General features: G+C 38.3%; 1 protein-coding gene across 9 annotated transcripts in view; it reads right to left on the bottom strand.

Moving 5' to 3' along the window:
* Positions 1 to 27216, bottom strand: part of LOC101802235 (uncharacterized) — a 92613-nt gene that overhangs the window by 42521 nt on the left and 22876 nt on the right. For 7 of the 9 annotated variants that reach the window (XM_038177247.2, XM_072036474.1, XM_038177248.2 and 4 more), the window contains 2 exons: positions 17710 to 17809; positions 8528 to 8596 (listed from right to left, as the gene is read on the bottom strand). The exons of 1 other annotated variant lie outside the window; for it this stretch is intronic. The gene's annotated coding sequence lies outside the window, so the exon portion shown is untranslated. The remainder of the gene's footprint in view (positions 1 to 8527; positions 8597 to 17709; positions 17810 to 27216) is intronic. One more of the 9 variants, XM_038177246.2, reaches the window with a different exon arrangement.

The following is a 27216-nucleotide window of genomic DNA, read 5'->3' on the forward strand; positions in this document are numbered from 1 at the left end:
TGATCTATGTTGTGGACTAAAAAAAGTAGACCAACTACATCCAGCAAAAATTATTTATTTTTTTTTTTTAGGCAACAAACGAGCCCTTATCATCAGTAACCCCATCCTACATTTAATATAGGACCCAGAAATCAAATAGATAGACAGACAGACAGACAGATGGAAGCACGCAGCATCTAAATACTCAGTGAGTAAGCACTACTCTCCCCCACTTTTCACCTGTTCCAAGTTGAAGAAATACCCAAGGTTATACATCACAATTCTTCTATGCTGGGAGTTTCAAAAAGTTTTGTAGATGAACCTCAGTTATAAATCTATCTATTGCTTCCACTCTTCCTGTCCTGCCTCATTTTTGCTCTCTTTCATAAAACTGGCTTCATCTGGAGTGTATGTACACTTTAGATATGAGGCCTGTCTCATAGGTTAGGAGCTAATTCTTAGGTTGCACTTTTCTAAGTCAGCTACGTCTTAGGAATCACAAAAGCATATATTATACAGTATTTCCAATATTATACTGTAGTATTTCCAAGTAAAGTAGCTAAATTAACATAATCAGTTGAGCTTTTTTGCCTAAAAAGTAGAAATACCGTTCCACACCTACTAGTATTAACATGTTTTCCTCTTTGGTGATGAAAGATATTCTGAAGACCTAAACTGTCTACAGCTGTGGTGATGGATCTGTCAAGTGGAATAGAAATATAAACACCTTCTTCTAGAAAAAAAAAAAAAAAGTCTATAATGTTTAACCCCAATGTAACTTGCTTAGCATAAAGGCAGCTGCCTAAGGCACCTAGGAAATATAAACAAAGACTCTTAAGAAGGTTTTCCCTCTTTTCTATCCACATTACAATAAAACTTATTGTTCAGGATTTTTAATGTTAAACTGTTCTGGCAAATCCTCTCTTACATACTTTGAGACTGAGTCTAATAAGCTACTAATTCTTCACAAGGAGATTTTCTCTTTATTCAGTATGTATGAATATTAGCTCTCATCAGTACATAAAGAGTTTTCCTGTTAAGGATTAATTGGTTAAAAATACCAACAAGCTTTCTGAAAGCAAAATGAGAGGTTTGTCCCTATAGCTGCAACTAGGAAGTATAAAGCAAAATAAAACTCCCTGTATCTAACTGTTGTCATTTCTAAGCACAGACATGACCTATTCATTAAGGATCATTTCTGTTCTCAGCTACACCAAATCTGATCACTTAGAATCAGTACTTATATCTATGTTATATTATATTATATATGAACTATGATCTATGTTATGTTACATATGAGCTGATGTAATCTAATGTTAGTCATATTTGCAGAAGTGCTGCAGTTCTCCAAAGAGAGGAATCTTCATGAAGGGATTACAGGAATGAGCCATTTTGCCTGCACACTGTTTTTGAAGAGATAAAAAGAGACGGAAAACACTCTTAGCCATTTTCTTTCGTTAAAATATTTTGAGCTTCTTAAACTGAAAACTCAATATGTCTACAAAGGATTCAGGCTGGGGCCTCACTCAGCTTATGTTGTAAAATAAAATAGGTAGAGTCAGACTGGAGAGAGGAGAGGAGAGGAGAGGAGAGGAGAGGAGAGGAGAGGAGAGGAGAGGAGAGGAGAGGAGAGGAGAGGAGAGGAGAGGAGAGGAGAGGAGAGGAGAGGAGAGGAGAGGAGAGGAGAGGAGAGGAGAGGAGAGGAGAGGAGAGGAGAGGAGAGGAGAGGAGAGGAGAGGAGAGGAGAGGAGAGGAGAGGAGAGGAGAGGAGAGGAGAGGAGAGGAGAGGAGAGGAGAGGAGAGGAGAGGAGAGGAGAGGAGAGGAGAGGAGAGGAGAGGAGAGGAGTTTGTGTTTTGTGTTTATGGAGGGAAGGGGAAGAGAGGGGAGGGGAGGGGAGGGGAGGGGAGGGGAGGGGAGGGGAGGGAAGGGAAGGGAAGGGAAGGGAAGGGAAGGGAAGGGAAGGGAAGGGAAGGGAAGGGAAGGGAAGGGAAGGGAAGGGAAGGGAAGGGAAGGGAAGGGAAGGGAAGGGAAGGGAAGGGAAGGGAAGGGAAGGGAAGGGAAGGGAAGGGAAGGGAAGGGAAGGGAAGGGAAGGGAAGGGAAGGGAAGGGAAGGGAAGGGAAGGGAAGGGAAGGGAAGGGAAGGGAAGGGAAGGGAAGGGAAGGGAAGGGAAGGGAAGGGAAGGGAAGGGAAGGGAAGGGAAGGGAAGGGAAGGGAAGGGAAGGGAAGGGAAGGGACTGCTTAATCAGCACCTATGCAGAGGATGCTGGCAGCTTTTATTGGACTGTAATGTCCATACATTACTGAAGATAAAAGCAAGAGGCTTTAGTGTTGAGTTAGACCTCCTTCTGCATTGAGCTATCTGCCTGAACCATGCTAAGCCTAAGAACTGTTTACTATAGCTGGATCTACAGCATGCTAAGCAGTAAGATGCTGGCACAGTGTTCACAGTCTGGTATGAACACTAGGAAGTCATAGCAATATTGGTCAGTTCTTCATAACTTCGTTTCCCAAATGTTCATAATTAAACAGTTTTATTTAAGTAATCAGCATGAAATCCTTAGCTTTGTTTTTGCAACCGGTATTGTGTTTATGGAGCCAAATATTGAGAACTTTGATACTGAATACCTTGTATGTGTTAATTTTGGCAACCCTTAAAGATTCTGTAGATGCCTTGCTATGTTACCACCACCCACTCTTCAACCCCCCTGGCCATCAGGCCCTCCAAACCACTGGGACATGTTTCTCTTTTAATACTTTCTTACAGTATTTCTCATGAAAATCACAGGGAATCGTGTGTGATTTCAGCAGAGTGAAACTTGATCTCAAAGTGTCTGTAGGACCAGAAGTTTTTAAAGAAAACATTTCTTAAATCTTGTGTTCACTGCTGCTTCAGCAGGCCAATTAGACTTGATGGGAATTCTAGAAAGCTGTCGCCAGGCATTGCAGCAGGAATAGCAAACAAGGCCCAAAGCAAATAAACGAATGGGTGAAGTGTGGCCATCCTCAGAACCTTCTCACTGATGACCTTCTCATCTTTGCACAGGGATGGTGGAGATACTGGATGAAGGGACTCCGGGTTAATTAGGTTTGACATTAGTTAACAGCAGCAATTACTAGAGAGTAATTAATCAGGGAAAGTCTCCAAACAGAAGGAGAATAAATAAACGGGCAGTAACATTCTGATCCATTTACCCCCTTAGATAAGGATGTACCCCAGGTGTCAGGCTGAGGTGGGACTAATCTGTCTTGCTCAGTTTCTTCCTGAAACTTGGATGACTCTTCACACATCCATCTTCCTTCACATAGAGACAAACAAGAATTCACCAAGCCATTAACTGCACAGTTCTTACAAAAATCCAGATTAAAAAAAATAATAATAAAATAAGAACATTAAAATTCCTCTGGCCTCCCCAATTTCTTATCCCCAGCCCCTCTCTTTTTTAAAGAGCTCTTCAATAAAGTCTTAGTGAAAGTGAAGTCACTTTTCTGTTTTCACTAAGCTAACAATATCCACATTCCAGTAGTGGTGGTTTCTGCATCTACGGGTTTTCATTTCAGTCAGTACCAAAGATCTTCAGTTACCTAATTTGTAAACAGTGAGTCCCTGTTTTCTGCTTTTCATGTGGGCAAAAATGGAGAGATCATGTGGTATGTCCTGAAAAACTATAGTGAGCACCACTGACTAATTTAGAAATCAGCCATGCTTTTACCATGAGCACAGAGCATGATGCAGCAGGGGCTGCATTGCTCCAGGGGCAGACTACAAGACTGTGACTCAGCTGTAATGCAGTCTCTGGTCCCCATGCACTGTTCAGCAAGAGTCCCACACCTGTCACAATTTATTTCCACTCTCACGTGCCAGCTCAGTTCTACTGGCTGGTGCAGCATGGGGATCAGATCCAAAGCTCAGAGCAATCCAACCTACACAGACCAGAATTAATGCTACAAAGGGTGTTCTCTTTTCACACAGCAAGCTAATAGGTAAGAATATTCTTTGCCAGGTCCTTTCTGTCTTAGGTAGATATGAACTGAACTCCAGTCCTAATCTTCCAGTTTATAAGGATATTTTTGCCCCTGGAATATTCCTGAATGTAAAAGGACAGAAGAGAGAAGAATAACACAATATGAACCCCTCTTAAATAAATAAATAATTAAATACAACTTAATAGTTCAATTTTTACTTAGCTTCCAATATGTTTGTGTGGAAAGAGAAAGTAAAGTCTTAATTAGAAAAACATGGCTGTTTCCAAATAGTTTACTGAAAGAAGATAAATTTATAAAACTCAACTCTGCAGAAGTAGCCAAAGCCAGTATGGAAAAGGGAAAAAAAAAAAAAAAAAAAAAAAAAAAAAAAAAAAAAAGGAGAGAGAGAGAAAGAACAAACTTATCAAAAGTAAACAGCACATATCTAAATTTTAAATCACTGCACTTTGATTTGCAATTATTTTTTGAGCATACCTTCTACCACCAAATTTAAAATAAGCAGTGTAGACTTGTGGAAAATGAAAGCATAATGCACAGAAAATCTGCCTGTGAAAATCTGGCCCCACTGAAGCCAAAGTCAAAATTCCCATTGACTCTAGCAGTGCTGGGTATTTTTCTACACATACAACCTCCCATTGATGTGGAGTACAGAAGCTAGCCTGTAATTCCTTTTATCTTTTGTATATATATGTTTTGTTTTGTTTTGTTTTTTTCCTTTTATAATGCTTGTCATCGTGTGTTTGGTTTTTTTTTGCCTGTCTCCACTGGCAAGTGCTCTAGCCACACCTCCCAAGTCATAGAATCTAAAGGTAGGGCCTGGGAGAACGAAGTACTGCCCACTGTAGGAGAAAATCAGATTTGAGACCTTCTAAGTAGCCCAAATGTGCACAAGTCCAGGGAATGTGATAAGATTATCCTCAAGGAACTGGTGGATGAAGTTACTAAACCACTATCCATCATATTTGAAAAGTCATGGCAGTCCAGTGAAGTTCCTATTGACTGGAAAAGGGGAATAATAACCCCATTTTTAAAAAAGAGAAAAAGAAAGACCTATCAGTCTCACCATTGTGCCTGGCAAGATCGTGGAGCAGATCCTCCTGGAAACTATGCTAAGGAACATGGAAAACAAAGATGTAATTGGTGAGACCCAACATGGTTTCACTAAGGGCAAATTGTGTCTGACAGATTTGGTGACCTTCTACAGTGGTGTTACTGAACTGGTGGCAACTGACTTCCTCTACCTGGACTTGTACATTTGATACTCTCCTGCACAACATTCTTGTTTCTACAATGGAGAAATACGGATTCAATAGATGGATCACTTGTTGGCTAAGGAATTGGCTGGAAGGTTTCAAAAAGTTGCAATCAACAGCTCAATTTTGAGACCAGTAACAAATGGTGTTTGTTTGACCCCTTAAGGATCTGTACTGGGACCAGTATTATTTAACTTATTTGTCGGTGACATGGTTGTTGGGATTGACTGCACCCTCAGCACGTTTTCAGATGACACCAAGCTGAGTGGTGCAGTGGACACACTAGAGGGAAGGGATGTCATACAGAAGGACCTGGACAGGCTTGAGAGGTGGTCCTGTGCAAACCTCATGAAGTTCAACAAAGCCAAGTATTAGTTCCTGCAACTGGGTTGGGGCAATCCCAAACATGAATACAGGCTGGGTGACGACTGGCTTCAGTGGAGATGGACCTGGGGGTATTGATGGACCAAAACAATGAACATGAGCCGTCGATGTGTACTTACAGCCCAGAAAGCTAATCATATCCTGGGCTGCATCAGAGAAATGTGGCCAGTAGGTCAAGGGAGGTGATTCTTCCCCTCTACTCCAGTCCTGTGAGATCCCACATACTTTGTCCAGTTCTGAGACCTTGAAAGTAAGATATGGACTTGTTAGATTGAGTCCAGATGAGGTCCGCAAAGATAATCAGGGAACTGGAACACCTCTCTTACAAAGACAGGCATGGGGATTCAACCCCATCACTAGCAAGCCTGTTCCGGTGTTTGACCATCCACATAGTAAAGGAGTATTTACTAATGTTCAGCCTGAACTTCCCCTGGCACAGCTTCGCATCACGTTCCCTCAAATCCTATCATTGGTTACCAAGGAAAAGAAATCAACAATTCCCTCTCCACTTGCACTCCTCAGGAAGTTGCAGAGCACAGAGGTCACCTCTAAGCCTCCTTTTCTCCAGACTGGACAACCCAATGTCCTCAGCCTCTTCTCAGAGGACATGCCCTCCAGCAATTTCAACAGATTTGTTGCCCTTTCCTGGATGCTCTCAAGGACATTAGCATCATTTTTATATTGTGGAGCCCAGAACTGCATACAATATTTAAGGTGAGGCTGCACCAATGCTAAATATAGTAGAAGAATCACCTCTTTTGACCAGCTGTCTACACTTAATTAAATTCACCCCAAAACGTGATTTGCCCTTTTGGCAACCTGGGCACACTGTTGGCTCATGATGAGCCTGCTGTTGACCAGCACCCACAGATCCCTTTCTGCTGAGCTTCTCTCCAGCCACTCATCTCTCAGTCTCTACCTGTGTCAAACATTACTCCATCCCAAGTGCAGCTCTCAGTATTTTCATTTGTTAAACTTCATGCATTTGCCTGTCACCCAGTCAGCATAGGCAATTCAGATGTGAAGATTCTTTCAACAGTTAACTAGTATCATCTGAGTCGATGCAATCTCCTGCCAAAGAGTGCAGTAGGGCAACTCAGAATTAACTCATCTTTTGAACAAGTACAGCATTTGATCTATATGCTGAAGCACTTTTATAACCTAGCAGATAGGAAGAAAAGGAGTGCTAGTATGAAGACAGAAAGATATCTGAAACATTAAATTCAGACTAGGATACTATTTAAATTATTTAGGTTTTGAGGTTCTCTAAGTCAGTGGAAGGAAATTGGCATCTCAGGGGGGTTAAGTTTGACATTTCAAGTAAAATAGGGTGGCTGCATCTGCCTTGGACACTCTGTGACCATGAACCAGCTGGATATGGTTAAGTTACAAGTCACTTAACTTTTCTGAGCCTCAGTTCTTCATTTGTAAAATGGACTAATTGCATTCCACACTTAAAGAGGAAATTGGATTACTGAAAATACAGCAAAATGTCTGAAGTTTTCAGAAAGCAAACTAGTAAAGATCATAAAATTAGAGAAGATGATGGCTTATTGTAGATGCAAAAGGTGTCTGTGCATATGGGTGGAGTATAATGAATAGACACCCTTGATGGTATGCAGAGCAAATCACAGCATTTATGCAGAGCTGCATTGTGAGAAAAAGGTCTCAACTTTGAACAGGTTTGGTCACAGCAAGGAATGAACTTGACTGTCCTCTTTTTGGATTTCTGTCAGTGTATCAGTAGGGTGCTGATGCATAGAAAGACTTTACTGACTTCCATTTCCATGAGCATAGCCGTATCTGTCCCACTCCACTGCATGATTGTAGAGTAGGACACACACAATTAACAATCATTGATTTTATGATTGATCTGTGGTTTTAGGTATAAAACACTGTGAAAGAGGTGGTTTGGAGAATTCTTTGAAGTAAAATTCCTTGAAGTAAGATGATTTTGTTTTCTATTGTTAAGTATAGTGTAACAAAGGAAAAATGAACTTTCCTTTTCCTACAGCAGTGCAAGTTGACACTAGGCACAAACACAAAGTTCAGTTTGTTGTTATTTAAACTTCTTTAATCCTGGCTACTGATGCTTGTGGAGAAGGAAGGCATACTTGGAGAGAAGCCATACTTTCTCAAATTGATTAAAAACACCTTTTGAACAATAAATAACGTTAGGGGTCTGACCTTTAAATGCAATGATACTACAGAGTTCTGCAGTATAAAATAAGATTCCTGTTCCCAGCATTTTTGAACGTTGACTTGTCAACTACTCTTTTTGACAAGCTTCCGGCTTAAAGATCAGTTTTTTACTTCTTGTCAAACAAGTATGCCTCCAGTAGACTTTACAGGTTAAAAATATTCAAGAGAAACCAGCATATCTTTGCTCAGTGTGTGGGTAACTTTGGTGCTGTTTGATCACATATAGATAGCACTGGATAAATTGCTGGCATTGTTTCTTGTCATCTGATAAAACAGGGCAATAAATTTTACTGCAGGTTGGCAGCAGGAAGAGCTGCTGCAGGTCAGGTCTGAGGTGAATGGTACTTTTATAAGGATTGAAGGAGACAGTAAAAATTAATCAAATTGAAGGATCAGTAGTAATCAGAGACAGCCTAAAGCCAAGTGGTTTGGACCCAGCTTTTTTTTTTTTTTTTTTTTTTTTTTTTTTTTTTTTTTTTTCCCCGAATAATTGGTTTCTAAACTTGCAGTGAGAATGAGATTGCCTTTTTCTTGATCTGGTTTCATAATTGGTGTCTTCCATGTTCAATCCACAACATCCATTAATCATCATCACACACACAAAAATAAATAAATAAATAAATAAAGGAGGGAAAAAAAAAAAAAAAAAAAAGAGAGACAGGATAGCAAGAAAGTGACATACACAAACAAGGAATAAGGAAATTCAATGTGTATAGACATTACCTTACCCTGTGAAAGGACCTCACTCTGCCGGGATCTCACTTGAAAAGCTTGGCTGTATAAATGAGGAGTCTGAAAATGAAAGATATTGGCATTTTCACAAATGTTCTCCGGCTGTGGGTGCTAACCTACTGTTACCCAGATGCCTACTGAGTTCTCCTTGCTTCTTTTTCAGCCCCACATAAACTGATATAAAAGTTCTTGTCAGAAAGATATTTTAATGTTATTTCCCCTTAGTCCTAATGTATTAAGGCCCAAGTTGCCTGAACTAGCTCAGCTCTTTTCCAGCAAGAAATTTGCTGAAGTCTTTGTGTTTCTCTTTAGACACTCCTTTAGCAAACAGTTTCCATCATCAGATCTATTGCAACTTAGGATGAGGGAAGGAAGGACCTCTTATGCTTTTTATGAGTTTCAAATTGTAAATAAAAACATTGATTTCAAGCTAACTGTTGAGTTCAGCGTAACCTACTCTCTCTGCTATAGATGAAAACATTGGAACCGCAAATATCTTCCATGGGTTACCAGGTTCTATTGCAGTTTATAAAGAAAACACAAACATCATTAAAGCAAAGCATCTTCTTCAAAACTGTTTATTCAAGCTCCCAAGAGTCCTCTTCAAGACCTCAAAGAGAATCTAAATTTCAGAGATTAAGTATATGAATTCCAACCTAAGAACTCAAATGCTGCAATAGGCCCATTGCTTCTTGTAAGGAATGCTGTTTCACAGAATTGGAGAGCTAATTTGAGCCTTTTAAATAGACATAACACTTATTAAAAGGCAGGCAGAAATATAAATTCTGTATCAATTTTGTCTGTGTGACATAAAGCAGTAATGAATCATTAAGTCTAGAATATTTCAAAGCTAGATCATTATGTTATATACCTTGCATCTTCATAATTTGCAGTGAAAGACAGCCTTTGCAGAGAACAGCTAATAAAAAAAGGAAAGTGTATCTGTAATTATTTCAGACTTTAACTGAATGATACGGGTTCTCGTCCTAGTCTAAAAGAATTTGTAACACCAAGCAAAAGCAAAACTTCTTAGAGTGAAACATCACAGATAAGGGGGCAAATACAGGTCATCCTTGCAAACATTCTCATGATGTTGACGGTAGACATTTTCAGCATTTGGCACAAAAAATGAGCTACTCTAAAACTGTGATCTACATTTTCTTGCATACATAGCTGGTGCATTTGAGATAGACACCCTGAAATCTGTTTAATTGCATTAATTGCATTGAAACATATTTCCAGAAGAACAGAAAGGCTATCTGTGAAAAAGTTATGTTTTTTATGAACAGGGCAGCAATTTTTCTATGTACATCTGACTATTTCAGGTTTACAAAACCACCAAGGTGCCCCATGCTCATATCTACCATGATGCAAACTTCACGTCGGATCATTTAACAGAATGTGAAAGACCAGAGTCTTTGAATCTCGGGTATATTGCTTGTTACAATAGGTCTCTCCACTACACAACAGTCCTCTGAAAGCTCTTTATACCTATCTGAAATTTTGCATTATGAAAGGAAGGAAGGAAAGAAACCAAACAAAAAAGGCATTTTTTTTTCATGCAAATATCTACAATACGCCAAAAAAAAATAGTAACTTATATTTTTCAATATTATGATTTTAGATGCATTCTCAGTTCTCATGAAAAAGTACATTAATAATCGCTGAAAGCAATAATCTGACCAGAATTTTTGAATTTTAATTTGTGTATTTTGTTAAAATAGAGAATTTCAATGATAAATATACTTTTTTTTTTTTTTTTGAATTAAAATATTTAATACAAGTTTTTTTTTCTAGAAATTCTGTGGTTTGGTAGACATTGGTAGACAAGTTATCAGCAGATTTGCCCACTTTTCTGTTCTCTAAGTGTGCCTTGATCACTGAGAGGGGGGCAGAGAAAGAGGTGGAAGGAGGGAGAGAGAAAAATGTAGACTTTTTCTATGGTTAGTTTTAATGACTGGAAGTTGTTTGTGTAACTCTTGAGAAACTTGCACTTTCAGGGTAATCAATCTATTGTTTGGTGACTCCATGGCAAGGTGTTAGCCCAAGGTCAGCGAGGACCAAGAGGGCTGCCAAAAGCTCAGCCATTTTTGGTGGGCTGTGTGAAGCATCCAGAGAGGCAGTCCTCATTCTTGGGATAAGAAAAAGTATGATTTCCATTTCTACCTCAGTGTTCTTTTAATACTACCAACATCTAGGAAAAAATGGTGGCTTCAGTCCTTGGGGCCTTCACTTCAATATTTGATTCAGCTCTTTTCATATCCCAGGTAAACACCAGTTCAAAATACTAAATGATTTTCTTGAACCCAATGAAATAGCAAATTTTATTCACATAACTTTGAAAATCTGCCTTTTTAAGCTCTCTAAGCTCAAAGATTTTTCTAGATGACCCAGTGTCGCTGTAGATGACACATCAGACCCACCATTTTTAACTTACATATAAGCTCAAACTGTACCATTTAAGATAGTAAAACTGACCATCTCTAAGTTAGACAGTTTAACCTATATAAAAGTACTACTGAAATACTTTCTATTGGCTTTTACATGGTAAAATTGAGTAATTTAAATGATGGAAAGTTTTGTTATTTTTGTATAATGCACAAAACTCTTAATAGCTCAAAAGCTCAAAGTACCTATTTAACTTCACCGTTTCTCAAATATCAATATCATGGACATTGTAACAAGACAGGTATTCAGGAACAAGATTTACTTTTTTATTAAGAGAGAGAGGGAAAGACAACCCCCTAAAATTAATGTCTTATGATATTAAATTCCATGGGACATTATATTTTTGAGCAATTCAGTGTCTTTCAAGAAAAACGACAAAAAAAATCAAAATTAATTATGAAAGTAGAATTCTAAAATAATTAAATGTTTTATTTGAAAATAACAAACATAATAAGTTTGATCTTACCAAAGTAGTTTTGATTGGTTTTGTTTTATAAATAATTTCATTAAAAACTATTTCTTTTCATAAAACAAGTTGATTTCAGTGAATCAGCAATTTTTCAGTGGAAAAAGATTCTGTGGGAAAATTTCCAAGAAGCCCTAGTTGTGTTATCATCTTTGTGGTACTTGAACAAAATAACAAGGAGTAGGGGAGAGTGTACATACAACCCTAAGCAATATATAATTTATATTTATTTCTTTTAATGGGACTTTGAGGGGGAAAACATTTTGTTCTTTTTTTTTTTTTTTTTCAAAATAATATTTGCTGAGATAATGTAAGTTATGCTCTGTTATCTACCAACATTTTTACAGGCAGGTCTTTTTAAATAAAAATTATTGATGCATTTCTTGAACTGGCGGGCTACTTACCATATATTTATAAAATTGTTACTAAAATACTTGTTCACATTTCCTGCATTATGAGGTTGAGACTCATATGCCCTTACAAATAAACACATACATGCAATCATGAGTTTGACAGCAAATCTTTGAGAGCAAATATATAATGAGCAGTCTTTGGGCAACACTCTTATATCTACTTAGAAGAAGTATTCTGTGAGGGTTTATAAGCATAATATTATGTCAATGTAAAAAGCTCACAAGAAAAAATAAAGGAGTTGAAATATATTTGCAAGACAAACTTTTCTAAAGGCAGTGTTGTAACCCAGAGAGAAGAAAGAGTGCATCAAATTAGATGTAGAGCTTAGGGATATGGTTTAGTGGGGACTTAGCGTTAGGTCAGAGGTTGGACTCGATGATCTTGAGGTCTCTTCCAACCTAGAAATTCTGTGATTCTGTGAAATAATTTTATTTTCCTACAAATGGATTGGCCAGCTGTAACAAGCACCATGAGGTTATTTTTGCAAAGGCTGCTGCATGCAATGCACAGAGTAGCTAACAACTTTTGATCACTACCTAATTTGAAGTACCTGAGCTAGCTCTCTCTCACATCTCCCATCCCATGAGCTTTCTGTTTATTTTCTCCATTTTGTAAATCCTTTAAACATAAAAATAGAAATGAGGAAACAAGTCTAAAGATGTGAGGAAAACACAGGGGGATGGAAGGGCTTTTAACAAGTTTTTGAGCCAGACACATGTTACCACATGGTTCACATTACAGACCAGTGTATTAAGAGTAGACCACCACAACACACAGGTGGAAGTGTGAGTCTGGGAGCCATTGAAGTTAGAATACTGAGAATTTTCCCAGTGTATCACAATTACAGAAACATCTGTGCTGAATAACTTTGTGCCTATCGCTGTGAAAATACGGTGTCCAACAGCCCTCAATATTTCTAATTTCTTATTTCTTTTAGGGTGGTCTTGTGTGACATACTATGATCACAGGTTTCAGAGCCATGAAACAGTTTATTTTTCACACCTTCATTTTATATGTGTTTACTGATTCAGAATTCTTTCCGTTTTAACATATACCATGGTAGATATTGAAATGAAAGTAAAAATTAGTTCAAAAGATATCTATGTAAGGGGCGGATCCTGTGTTGGATTTAGTAGATTTAAACATACATTTACACTAGCTTCAAAATTAGAAACCAAAACTTTTACAGTTACTTTCCCCTGGCAGTCCATGCAGTGTTGTGCTCTGCACTAGTAGCTAGAATAGCATTTATACAACAGCAGTATCTTGGCTGTTGCTGAGCAGTGCTGGTATAGCATAAATGCTGACTACCCCAACCACACACCCCCAAAAGGCTGGCAGGCTGGGGGTGGGAAAGAGACATTGCCAGGACAGCTAACCTAATCTGACCAAAAGGATATTCCATACAGTATTATATCATGCTCAGCAAGGGGAAGAGGAAAGAGAATGGGACTTACACACACTCTTAATATGAAAGTGTGGGTCTTCCAAAGCAACCACTACAAATACAGGGGCCCTGCTTCCATGCTGTGGCTGAACATCACTTGCTGATGAGAAGTAGAGAATAACTGTTTTCTCCTTTTGCTTCTTCACAGCCTTTGTTTCTATTTTTTCTTTTCCTTTAATTAAACAGCTCCTCATCTCAAACCATGAATTTTTTTTCCTTGTTTTTTTCTCCCCTTGTTCTTTTGACAAGAAGGAGTGATAGAAACACATGGTAGAGTTTGGCTGTCTCCCAGTGTGAAACTACTACACCCAGGCACTTAAGAACATTCAACTGATATGGGTTGGTCCTTTACAGTTTTGGTGACCACAAAAGGAAAGTCACTACTCCCTCAGTCATGTCCTCCAACTCAGAGGACCGCACATCCAATATCTATCATTAATATTAAAAACTGAACTTTAAAAAAAAAAATCATTAAATGTTTTCACCTTTTCCTTGTCTCTTCCTGTTAGGTGACTGTCTTCTCCAAGTATCAGTCCAATGTTTTCCTTAGACCTCCTCTTTTTGTTTACATACTAAAGTGTGTAAAAAGCCTTCATTGTTGTATTACACCACACTGGCCAATGTCAACTCAAGTTGAGCTTTGGCTTTCTTGTTTTATCCCTACAAATATGAACTGCAGCACTGTAATCTCACTGTGAAGCCTGACCTTGCTTCCAGAGATCATATATTTTCTTTTTCTACTCAAATTCCAATAGGAGTTTTACCAGTGATGGCTGTAACTCCCACACAGGAATAGCACAAAGCAAGACTGTACCAACTAGGGTACTTATAGCTATAAAATATAGCACACGTAGGACACCCCAGGTTTGAGCAATTTCCACTTGGAATGAGGCAGAACCAAGAAAAAAGTTTCTCTGAGATTCAGTATTCACAGAAGCCACTCCCACTCCTAGAAGGTTGAAAATATAGTGTCCTCTCTCCTCACCTTCTCCATCCCAGGAATACTTTAAGTAAATAGCATAGGCTAACCCTGTTTTTGTTGTCATTGAAAAAGAATCATTTAATAAACTACTGAATTTGAGCAAGAGATTCTCACAGAATGAGAAAAGCAACTCCAGAGGACAGTTTATCCTGTCTCTTAATAATCATCATTATAATGTAGAATGCATCAACAACCAAAAGGACTGGTATTTCTCCACTGACTATAGAATGAACAACAGTAACTAGTTTAAACTAGATGCTAACTTTCAAATAGGTGAAATCAGGTGTAAAGGATTTTGTCATCAATAATGTTGATGGGTCAAAATTCATAGCAGCGACAGGCTTCTTCAAGGCAGTCCTCCAGCTGTGCTTCAAAACAAATCTCTTCTTTAATATGCTAGTCTTTAGCTGACAGGTGCTTAGTAGAAGCAACAGTCTATGTTAGGGATTAGCTCTGCCCTTTTCCTTCTAGAGGCATTCAGCATAATTTTGCACAATGGTACAAGCATGAAGACAGGAAAAGCTCTTCTAAGAAAAGTGATGCTGAGGGTATATCTGGGACACAATCAAACCGTTTGGCTTGCCTGGCTACATTCCTTTCAAAAAGGGGATCTGCTTATTTGCAGTGTATGTACAATTATATATTCAGTCAAATCGAACCCAGATGTCAATAAATGCCCAGATGTTGAGTAAAACAGAGAAAGGTAGCAGAAATGGAAAATTCTACTAGTGCTGGTAAGCAAAATGTATTCTAACTTTATAGAGAGAACTGTCAGCCAAAGGAAAATTGAGATTTTGTGTAGATCTTGCATCAAAAGTAGTGTTTAGGATTAATGTAGATACCAAGTTAATATGAAAATTTACATCTGCTAACATAAAAGAAAAAAAAAATAAACTACATTTTTCTCCTTAGTTGAGAGTCTGTTCAAAATCTATACAGCAATGAAATCCTGAAAAAAGTGCTAAAATGTGAGTTACTCAGATATAGCCATAGGTTATTTTCATAAAGGAGATTTAGTGATGTTGGATACCTTGGGTCTAAAAGTCTTGCTTACCTTACAAGCTTTGTGAAGGTTAGACTTCAGGTTCATCCACACAAATTTCCAAATGTTTTTCTCCACTGCACTGCTAAGTCATCTGTTCACTGAGTGACAGCTCATAGCTGCACATAAGAAATCTACTGCATCTGAACATATCTTAGTTTCCAAAGGTTCACATTTTGGTCAAAAGGCAGTCAATGTCTACCAAATCACTTCCTCTCAAAAGAGGCTATTTCCATGTCAATTACGTGCCAAATTTTCTATATGGAAAAGTGACTACAAGTCCATTTTTTCTATTGACATTTTGTGTTTGGCTCCTCATCCTCTTCCTGAAGCTATTTTAATGGAAGCTATGCATACAAGGCAGAGTCTTTCAGTTATTTTTATGGGAAAAATAATGGTTTTGTAGGATTGTTTTTGTTTTGGGTTTGTTTTTTGTTTGTTTGTTAGTTTTTGTATTTTTTTTCTCAAGAATTGTTGGAACATTTTAAACATAGATTTCTGCCAAACAATCACATTCAGATGGGAACTATGAATATAAACTTTGGGAATGGATAGTGATCAATTAAAAAAGCTATGAGAGAATTAAAAAGAGGATAGAATGGAAGTGTTATGCAACCTTAATTATATTTGCCATTGCTCTTCCAGCTATCAGCATCACTAAGAAAAAGTAAATTATGAATCCTTTTAACATTAATTTGTATTGTTGCTTCACATTATTCTTGTTTGGCTCAATGAAATAAAAAGTAAATACATAAGAAACTGTGTTTGAAATATTGTTTATTTCAAACTAACATATTACTAAACCAAGAATATCGAGCCAATAGGAAAATTAATTTGATATTTAGAGTCATTAGCTTCACAATATCCATTCTAGCATTCTGAAAACATTCTAGAGTGATTGTTAAGACAAAGCTAGTGTACTAATAGATTGAGTGAATGACGATAGGAAGATGCACAAGAAGACAGATGAAGTCTAACTGTGCTTTAGGCCTAATGTTTCATTACCTTGCATATTAAATAATAACTTATGGAATTAACATGAAAAAAAAAAAAAAAGGTCATTAAATGCATATTCAGGACAAAATATGAGAACATCAATATTATTTAAGAAATATGGAAGCAAAAATAATATATTAAAATCTTTTTTTTTTATAATTAAGTGAACAAGGAGATCAAAAAACAGGTCTTCTCAGCCCTTTCCCTAAATAGGGTTGTGTGGCTGTTTCTTCTATAGTTTCAAAGACAACAAGCAGTTTGACTGATGAAGGGTTTTCCCTCATTTTCCTTGGTGTAAGGAGTGGTGTTGGTGTGGGGTAAAAACGCCATCTCACACTGATAAGAAATAACCTGGAGCCACAGAGATAACCATTCATGACATCCTCATTGTATAACCAGAGCCTAAAAAAATAGTAATCTAAGATGTTTCTAGGAAAGGAAAAATAAAGCGGATACCGAGATCATGTCACTTCAAGTAAATAAAGCAGTCCAGGACCCAGTCTCTGGCTGCAGGCTGAAGGACGTGGCATGACTCACTCCCACACAGCTGCATCCCCCCACCGCATCAGGATTGGGACCAGATTGTTCAGGCAGTTCCCCAAACCTTGCCAGGCATTGTGCAGGAGACTGTTCACTAGCTGCAGCCAAAACTGTGCCCAGGACCAGGCTAATAGTTTAACGGAAATTGCATGCAAGTGCGCTGACTCTTTTCATTTGCCAGCACTGACACTGCAATAGGGAACTGATCTGGGGGGCAATGGTGGAGCAGAAAGGCAGTGCTGCCTCTGCAGAGGGGACTTCTGTCTGTAAGCTTTTGTTACTCAGCTTAAAGGACTACTTTCAGGGTAAAGCTGTACATATTTCAATAGAAGATCAAGTCTCAGCAAGGGTTGCCTGAGTTCTTACTGTCTAATAAAGATTCAGCAAATTTATGTTGTAGTAAAAACAATTGGGAGTAAAATTTCTTTAAAAAAATACCCCATTCATCTGACTACAAAGTGAGTTGCAATAAATACAGTATTGAGAAACAGAGCAGCTTAGCAGGGTTGTAAGTGGTCTCTGCATTCTTGCTGCAGCTCACACACACACATACACGCACATATACCATCACACTCTCCTCCTCGTGCTGCTAAAAGCAAACAGTGTAGATGATGGACAAACACTGCAAGCACAGATGTGTCCATTACAACCAGCATGAACTGCGCTCGTGAGGAGCACTGTCACTTCTGAAAACCCGAGTGTCTCCGGCTGTGAAAAAGCAGTGGGGTGTGAGAACAAAAGAAAGAGATGTTGTGATTAAGGCAGGGCTAATGGTTCATTAACAATATCCAAGGCCTGGCCCTGCAGCTTAGAAGTTGAGGATTTATCTTGAAATTACCTTTTGTTTTTTTTGTCATTGTTGTTGTTGCTGTTCATTTCTTTTCTCTGCCTTTTGAAATGGATTTTGTTTCTACTCTTGCCCTTTTGTCTGATGGCTCCTAAAACATAAAGCAAATGAAAACACAGATTGAGTGAAAACAATATTTTTTTTTCTTCTTCATCTCTTTTTTCATCTCTATGTCTGATGTGTGAGTCTGAGAAGAGGATAGAGGGGAGAAGCAGCATTCCTTTCTTCAAGGATGGCCCTACCCTGGTATTTAGAGTCTAGCTTGGCAAACTCAGGGCATCCTTTAGAGCAGGTACAGTACTGACCCAAACCAGTAACACCACTAGAGACCTTTCCAACAGTTTAACAATGTCATGGGTGTGTAGCAGTGCCCATTTGGCACTGGATAATTTACTGTATAGACATGATGTTAGCAAGTCTCTGGAGTTGTCCAGATGTTCAGTGTTGTGTTCATAGTTGCCACTCATGTTGCCTCAGTTGTCACTCAGCTGCCTCACTCACTGAGGCACACAACAGCACATACTTTTATTTGGATGCCACAAAGCACCCTGCTGATGGACTGCAGCATGGCCTGAAAATTGTTTCAAACTGTCTGAACTAGGAGAAAACAAGCATACACACAACCATAACATAAAGCCATAGAGATTGTACATAATGTCTGAAGGAGCCTCAGGGTCAAGTGCTATGCACTGGGAGGCCAGTTGGTCTGCTACAGGGGGAGTCAGCCGTGGAGAGCTGGTGCATAACTGGGTGTCTGGGTAAGGGATTGCTCCCTGCCTCAGTAACCAGCACAGACAGTTGTTGATATTGGCGCTACAGTTCACAAAGTTCTGTTTTAGAGCACCCAGTAGTGACTCATAGCACTTAAAGTTTCCTTGATTGAAGCCACCTTAGGATGTGGTTTTGAGATGTCAGGAGGGAGGAATCTTCCTGTTCTTCCTCAGACACCGGAACAGAAATGTGCTCAAGTATTTCCAGGTCTCATTTCTGTCTTCCCAGCCAAAGACATGTCACAGGTCTGGTCCTGGTCAGGTAATTCTTCCTATTTGTACTGGTGGTACAGAATGATGTAGGCAGAGCAAACAAAAGCACTGAAGAGCATTTCAGGAAATGGTTTTGGAATTCTCTAGGCAACAGTGCATGTTAGCAAGGTCATCCGCAATCTTCAGTTTCATGTGGAAACCAATACAGTGTCACATCATTGCTGTGATGATTCTACTGTAAGTCTGGGGTGACCAAATAGTGGAGGTTATCCTCCACTACTGACAGCTTTCAGTTAGGCACTTCTATTTCCTTTACGATACCTGGGTTCCAGATGGAACATATACATATATACATATACAATATACATAAGCACATACAACCAGGGAGGTTGTGGAGTTACCTCTTTAGATATTCAAGGCCTGTCTGGATGCCTACTTGGGCAGCCTGCTCTAAGGAGCCTACTTTGGAAAGGGGGTTGGACCCGATGATCTTTTGAGGTCCCTTCCAACCCCTACAATTCTGTGATTCTGTGATATAGAGCAGAGAAATCCTAAACAATAACACATTTGATCTAGGAGTTATTTAAGTTGGTTAGTTGGGAAGCATTACATGCAAGGCTGTATCTTAAATCTCATGTTTTATAGTAATTCTTCAGGATATTCCTTTATCTCCTCTTCTTATCCAAAACCTTCTCTGGCAGTTGCCCCCTATGTATTTGCTCTCAAATGTGTAGTGAGGGTGACTCCTTTATATATAGTTTTACAATCCTCAGTACAAGGCATATATCAATGAAAAAACTAGTTCTGCAAAGAGCAAACAAAGGTTGATTGGAGGACTCACCTTGTGAGAAGTTGAGAAAACTAACTTCGTTCAGCCTAGAAAAGAGATAGTTTCAGGAGGACTTAACAACAGCTGGACAGAACCTACAAAGTTATTACCAGCAAGATGGAGGCAGATTTTTCATGGTGGAACATGGCATGAGGATGTCATACTGATAAATGATGTAAAATGAAACAGAAGAGTTTCTGACTTTTTAAAAAGAGAAGAGGTTCTGATTCTGTATAGGGAAAAACCTTTTTACTTATAGGACAGTCAGGTTTTGGAAGATGTTTCCTAAAGATGTTCAGTCTCGATCATCGAAGGTTTTAAAGACTTGAATGGAAAAAGCCTTGAGAAGCCTCATCTCACCTCATAGTTTATTCTGCTGAGGAGGCTGCACTAGAGGCCCACTAAGATCTCTTCTAATTTGATTTATCCTATGATCTGAAACTTATATGTATAAGTCATCATCAGCTTCTCTTAGTCAATGGAGAGAAACAAGAACCTCTAAAAGGTTATTCATCTGATCTAAGTCAAATCTCCAGCTTGGGTTGAGCTGGCTTGCCTGTATAAATTCTTATTTCACTCAGTAAACAGAACCCAATGTAAGTAATTTAAACTTAGTCACCTAACATACAGATCACTCAAATCTTGTGATAAATATCTCAGTCTTGTGTCCTGTCCCTTCTTTTGCCTGTTAGGATTCAAAATTTCCTCTCTAATGATTAAATCCTAGGCTGCTCCTGGAAGCAAAGAGACAGCCACAGGATACTTTGTGCAGACAGCTGTTGTAAGATATACAGGCTATATCTGTATTAGAGAATAAAATGGGAAGAAAGAGCTGGCTAAAGCAGTGAATGACAATTGTACTCCTTAACTGTTAACACCCTCTCTGTAACAGCTGTAGTTCCTGCCAGATACCACTCTCAGACATAAATCTCAGTACAGCTTGGGGACTGTGCCCAATAAGCAGTGTGGATATAGCTACCTCGTTTGGGAAAAAACACAGAAAACACAGAAATCCAAACTGTGGATACAAGGCATGCTTCCCCAGCTTGGGGACAATCCCTAGCCCTGGAGTAGGCAGTCTTGTTGCCCTAGCTTAGCCAGTGGACTGTCTCAAACAAAACTGGTGGGAGTGTAATCCTTTAATGATCACCAAACTTCAGTTTATAAAAACTATTTTATTTTCCTAATAACTAAATGACCTTCCTCTGCTAGCTTCATGACTGTAGATTAATATGCTCTGGGATCACTGCCCAGTCACTTCTGCCAACACAGGAGCCATTCCAGGAGACATGTTCCTCTGACTCCCTGGTTAGATTTCAGTATATTTCAGTTTTCCATTTGTAGATTATAATTTTTTCCAGCCCATGGTGTTCTGGTAACATACTAGATCTCTTGGAAAGTAGAATCAGCAGCAGTTTCCCATGCTAATTCATCTGCCACAGTGGCGGTATCTAAATGTCCACTTGAAATCTCCTTGGATAAATAAATCATGCCCTATTGTAGTGAATTATGTAGTGTTTTTTCTCTTTGCATCATCCTACTTCAGAAGTTTTGCACTAAGGCTGATTCTTAGAGAAAATTTCCATAGTAAAACTGTACAGTACAGTGTTCTGCATCAAAACGCTGATCACAAATGTGAACAATGCATCACTTTGAATCTGATCCTGCCTGGTTCTTCTTGTATTTTCAACTTGAAGTTCCTGTGGGAATGCCTACAAGTTATTTTAAGATGCTCCTCTAGAACAAATTAATTGCAGATACAGGCAGAAAATCTACAAGCACTTCCCAGGCATGGCTGGAGGCCACCCTCTCAACTGAGCAGAGCTCTTTAAGCTGTGGACATGACACCTCTCATTTTAAACCAAGGAAATCGTTTAGTGGTGTAATTAATTAGGAAATCACTAAGCTTGCCTGCACATGAGGTAGGTGGCTTTCTTACCATACTTCCCCACCTGTCCTCAACTTCAATATTTTTCTAGCAAATATATGAGTATATTCAACAATATTATTAGAACATCAGACAAGTTTCAGATAACTACTAGTGACATAGAAACCTTCCACCTCAGAAGGCATTTGCTTCAACAGCAGTAATTATATTAATCTTAGCTAAACTACCTGTATTAGAAGTTTGTAGATCATTATATGTGGAGCTTTTAAACTGTTTTGTTAGTGCTAATATCCAGTCCTCTCCATGTGCAATATTTTACAAGGATGGTGGGATAAGTGCCTCACAAATCCTAAGACGTGTACCCCTGCAGCATCAGAAGTTGTGAGTGCCACTGCATTGCATATAAATTAACTGGAGCTGACTCTCTGAAGCATCTGGCACTGATGCACCATTTTGAAAAATATAAGCAGAACTACTCTTCTCAGAGCAACCTTTGTGCAGCTGTGTGCCAGGTGGGGATGATGGCCTAGGCCTAGAAGAGTGATAGGATCCTGGGATATTTTGTCACAGTACATGCATAGAGCTAAATGAAGGAATACATATGGACTAGAGGTTTAAACAGGTTTGACAGAAAGATCAGCCAGGTGAGGGGCACAGGTCTGGAGTCTTGATTTGAGGAACTTAAAGAGGACATGGAGTTCAGAAGCCAGGAGATCAGGAGCTGCTCTAATGTTTCTTCTGAGAGCAATCTTCAAACAAACACAGTTTGAGAAACTCCCATTTTAACTCTCTTCCTCTGAAGGGATACCAGTACTATGCATAGACCAGAACACCAATCCTGTGCACACTCAGCTACAAACCTAGGAGAGATCTTTTTGCTAACATGGGGAATGACTACAAGTGATGCTATATGTGCATACAGTTTGCATGCTACTGTGATATACTGAATAAATAATAATAAGTATAAAAACAGACCTACATTTTAGCAGCCATATCTCATCTATATTTGTAGATCCACAGTCCTAAACATAATAAATATAGCTGAGATTGTCCAATATGTATTTAATGCAGATATTCCAGGATGCCCAAAAAACACATTGAAATATATGAATTGATTACATAAGCAGCATTTTTAATGAATAGGGTCTATAGATTTTATAGTATTTTCTCTCTCTTGAATCTTGTAAAATACATGGAAGTCTTAATTATAGCTGAAGATATCTGAACTATGTTGGCCTTTGATTTTATACTACAATATGTAATTCCTGCTGGTGTAATAAACCAATAAACTCAGTATTGTTATAAATGACTTTAAATTTATAAGTCTATCAAAATACCTCCTGGTTCCTGTTAATGTTTAGGAAACATTTCAGAAATATTTCAGGTTCCTGGCTGAAAGAATTGCTTCACTCTTTGCTGAGCTTCTGTTGATCCAATGTCTTGAAATAATCAGTGGTTTTAGGTACTATATGAGTAGCACACATGCAAATGTTGTGTTTACATGAGAGATACAGAAGGAGCTGAAGGAAAGTAGAAACCAGTTTGACTGCAAGGACTTCCTCCAGTAAGTTTTTTGGATGTAAGAGTTCCATTATCATCCAGTTGTAAATCACATTTTTGTTTGGAAGGTAGGAAATGGATGGACTGCCTCTCAAATATCATCCTCAAATCCCGGCCATTTTGCTAATGGACAGACAACTGGTAAAGTTCATGCAGTATTACTGTTACATGCCTGATTTTTCCTGCTTCTTAATGAGATTTCAGCTCTTGCTTGCTTTTTGGCCAAATTCATGTCAATACTTTCGCAAAATGAGTTTCACTTCTCACCTTGAAGATAACTAGTATGTGGATGCTAGCAAAAGTTAACAAAAGTCAGGTGTTGTAGCTGAAGATAGTTAAAATACATTCCCTCTTTTTCTTTGACTAGGTGCACCTTGATATGGCTCCTGGAAATTCTGAAGCTGGAAACAACAAAACCCAGAGTGGGAAGGGAGGGCAGTAAAAGGAACTGAGACCTGTTTGCTGATATTATCAGGCTAAATACATAAAATGAAGAAGCATCTGATTCTACTTTTAAAACTCAAACTTAGAGTATGTACTAGAAGAACCTGGTAATGTTTTATGACAGAAAACCAGTAAAATCTTCTTGTCAAAATACTAAATACCACATAAAGCAGTTACAGATGCTGTATTCATGTAGATTAGCTAAAACATGGCATAAGCTGTAGTTTCCTGAAACTCTCTCCTGAAGCCAAAACTGAAATGTTCAATGTTTGTTTTTTGTTGGTGGTGGTGGTTTTACGTTTGGTTGGTTGGTTGGTTTTTGGTTTTTGGTTAGTTGGCTCTTTTTGTACATTTCGTTGGTTGGGTTTTGGTGATTTTTTTAGATTGGCTGTTTTCTTTTTTTTTGTTTAGTTTTGTTGTTGTTGTTCCTCAACAAAATCAGCTTTAAAAATATGATATTTAAAAAGTGTTGTATTTTCTAAATTATACTGACTTTTGGCTAGGTATTTTTTCTATTGAAGTTCACACCATAGTCTGAGACATGTTAATTTAGGGTAGGCGTCTACTCTGTCAGCCTGTTTGGTAGAATGTATAGACATATCCATTCAAGGTCTTTCATTCCCTGGAAGCCTGAGGAACATTGTGGATATTGCCTTTCAGCACTAAAACTGGTCAGCTTATGGTAGCATTTTCTCATTTCAGTGTCTGCAGGTCCAAACCGCAATGATCCACAAGGGGATTAAAGCATATATTAAAGAGGTTTTTAGCCCCTGTAGATTTCTCCTTCTAATTTGCCAGAATTTTATGTACCCCTTTCCTGACCCTAAAAGTTATATTTTCTTCCATCTGGAATGATTGTTTCATGTTAATATGTTGGTTTGAATATAAAACATAGGAATGTTGGTTAGCAGAAAACCTAATGAAGGCTCTGGGTTTTTTTCCTTTGGGGGCTTTTTTTTTTTTTTTTTTTTCTTAAAGAAACACTACTCATTTGTTCAGGCCAAGAATGTAAGATTTCCAATGTTACTCATGCAAATCTAACATAAAACATGAACATTAGGTAGTAAATCCATGTTTAGGCACCTAAATAAGCAGCCTGATTTAACACATTAGCATTCTGGTAAAAGCACATTTTTTATTACCAGACCTTTGTCATCTGAATTCAGTCAGACTTATTAATAATTGAAACCCATCTTATAAGAGGGACTTGTGTCTAATATCTGCTGTAACTACCATTATAACAATTACACTGGAATAAGATCCCAGGGAAAATGAGATGTGAACAAACTGGATGACATTTTATGTAGGTACTTCATCTTGGACAGCATCTTCCATCTGAAATGGCCATTGTAAAATGGACTACACCTCCCACTGGCTGAAAATCCAGTTTGTGTAGTTAACCATGCAATGTACCTTATAAAGGCTCTGGTAGCTGAATATATTTTTGAGAGCAGAATTTGGTTGCAATGTTCTCTTGTTGAGAATTTCCATTTGTTTGATTTTTTTCTTTCTCCCACGTCCTCTACTTATTCTAAAGAAAAAATGTGTTTTCTCTTGCATAAATGAAAACCCAATAAACATTAAGCCCACTGAATTTTTAACTAAGTAGTTCTGAGAGAATGAATAGGAAAAAAATACACACATGGTAAACTCAAAAGTACTTAAGTAGACACCCATATATGGCAATATGTATGGGTTAAATACTAACATATTTGGAAGAAACACATGACAAGAATCCCTGTCCAGAGCCAAAGCCTCATAGACAAAGGGCAGAATTTACCACAGGCTTCCCTATCTCAGCTGCACGCAAAGCACGTTTCTTTTTTGGATGCATCTGGACCATCATCCATTATGCATTCCATATGACATACATCTCAATGGGGTTTACTTCACCTGCTTTCATGAAGTGAACCTTCTTCTTCTTGCTCTCATATAATAAAAAGGTTTGCTACTGAGTATTAAAATGTGTGCAACATATGGCAGGCATCTGTGGTGTGCTGCCATTACACTTGACTCTCACACAATATGGTGAGACATCTCTCCTTCCAAAATCACCTTATTTCTAAAACGTGAATGCAAAGCAACACACCTCAGTAAACACCGAACACATAAAGAGCTTCAAATAGGTTCTGTTCGACTGCATTTTGCTTAGATGTGTCATGGAATAGCACATATATAGGAATCAGTTTTAACGTGGTCTGTTCCTGTTTTCATTCAGTGAGGCTTTGTTTTAACTTCTGCTTTGTTTTCACTACTTCTTTTTTTTTTAATGAAATTTAAGATTATCATTAAGAGTGCAGGCCACTGGTAACAAAATGTTTTTCCATGGTTCCAATACACTGTGCACTACATCAAGACACTCTGTGCCCATCAGCTGAGACAAGATAATTCTTTGAACTCCACGCCAAGTGTGATGTAAAATGTATAAAAATGCATTCTCAGTAAAAGGTTTAAAGTAATAAAACTTACTTCATATTTGCAATGTCTTCAATGTATGCACAGTCTGCTAGTTTGGTAGTTGTGCTTGTTTGGGAAGCAAACAGATATAATTGAGATCCTTTCCTTTTGAATGGGTTCCTGAAGCTTCTTAATTATCCTTAACTAATCCATTTTAAGAACTAATTTACAATTCTTCTCCTGAGCATCCTTATGCCAGCAAGTTCTCACTTGCAGGTATTGAAAGTTTAAAATTTTCTGCTGCTTTCAGGCTGCACCCACAGAAAATGTACATGCAAATGTCAAGCCTCTCATGCCCAAATGTCAGCACATGCTGCCTGTGCTCACATAGCCATGGTATAATCATTTACATCTGTGCAATATGAGTTCAAAACTCAGGTGTTTCACTCTTATTTACTGTCTGGCAAAGTAAAGAGCTTGAAATTACATTTTCTTTAAGACCAATCTAATATACCAGCTAGTATAAGAGTGTATTAATGTAAGGTTTCTCTTATCCCTCACTTACCATAGCAATAGAGACTTACACTTCTTTGGTACTTGCCCAATCACCAACTTAAGGTGCAAGACCCTGGAAAGCTAGACCCACTTTATGCAGAAGCTGAACATTTGTCTTGTGTTACTTTCTTATGTTGTATTGCATTAGAAATGCTTCCCCAGTCAGATATTAATATGTAAATGAAACGGTATTCCCAAATTATTCACCCTCCATGAGAATGAAAAAGATATTGAAAGAAATTCAAAACAGACTGAGGATTTTTGAAAGATATCTTTCAAAAGGGAAAAGAAAAAGGGCCATCACACAAGGCATTTCTAGAAGCAGGTAATGGGCCATTCACATCTGCTATCTGCAGTGAATAACACAACAAGCACATTTCTCGGTGATATCTATAGCTGTACCATTATCACCTTACTGTAACCCCATGCAACCTCTGTTACTGCAAGAAGAGGTGATGCTCTGACTGTTCACAGGCAGGAGTAGGAGGCAGGCATGTAAGCATTGCATGCCACAGGGTCTGTTTCAATACTGAAGACTGACGCACATAGACACGTGCAGAAATATATCAATCCTTTGAAAAAAACAGTGAAAGAATTTCTGGCATTCACCACTATACCTGGCTCTGCAAAGATTACAACTGTGAGCCATGTTGTAGGCGTTGCAGGCATGGAGAATTTGCAATGTATCAAGAGAACATATTGCCTCTATGAAATGAGTGCAGCAATTCAAAGCAATTTTGACTGAAAAGGACTCATTTTAATTTACAGTTATGGCTCTTTCACCATCCCTGAAGTATAACATTGCCTTAAAATGGATATAAGTAATCCTATTCTATCCCACT

The sequence above is a fragment of the Anas platyrhynchos genome, chromosome 3, assembly GCF_047663525.1.
Source record: "Anas platyrhynchos isolate ZD024472 breed Pekin duck chromosome 3, IASCAAS_PekinDuck_T2T, whole genome shotgun sequence".
Taxonomy (NCBI): domain Eukaryota; kingdom Metazoa; phylum Chordata; class Aves; order Anseriformes; family Anatidae; genus Anas; species Anas platyrhynchos.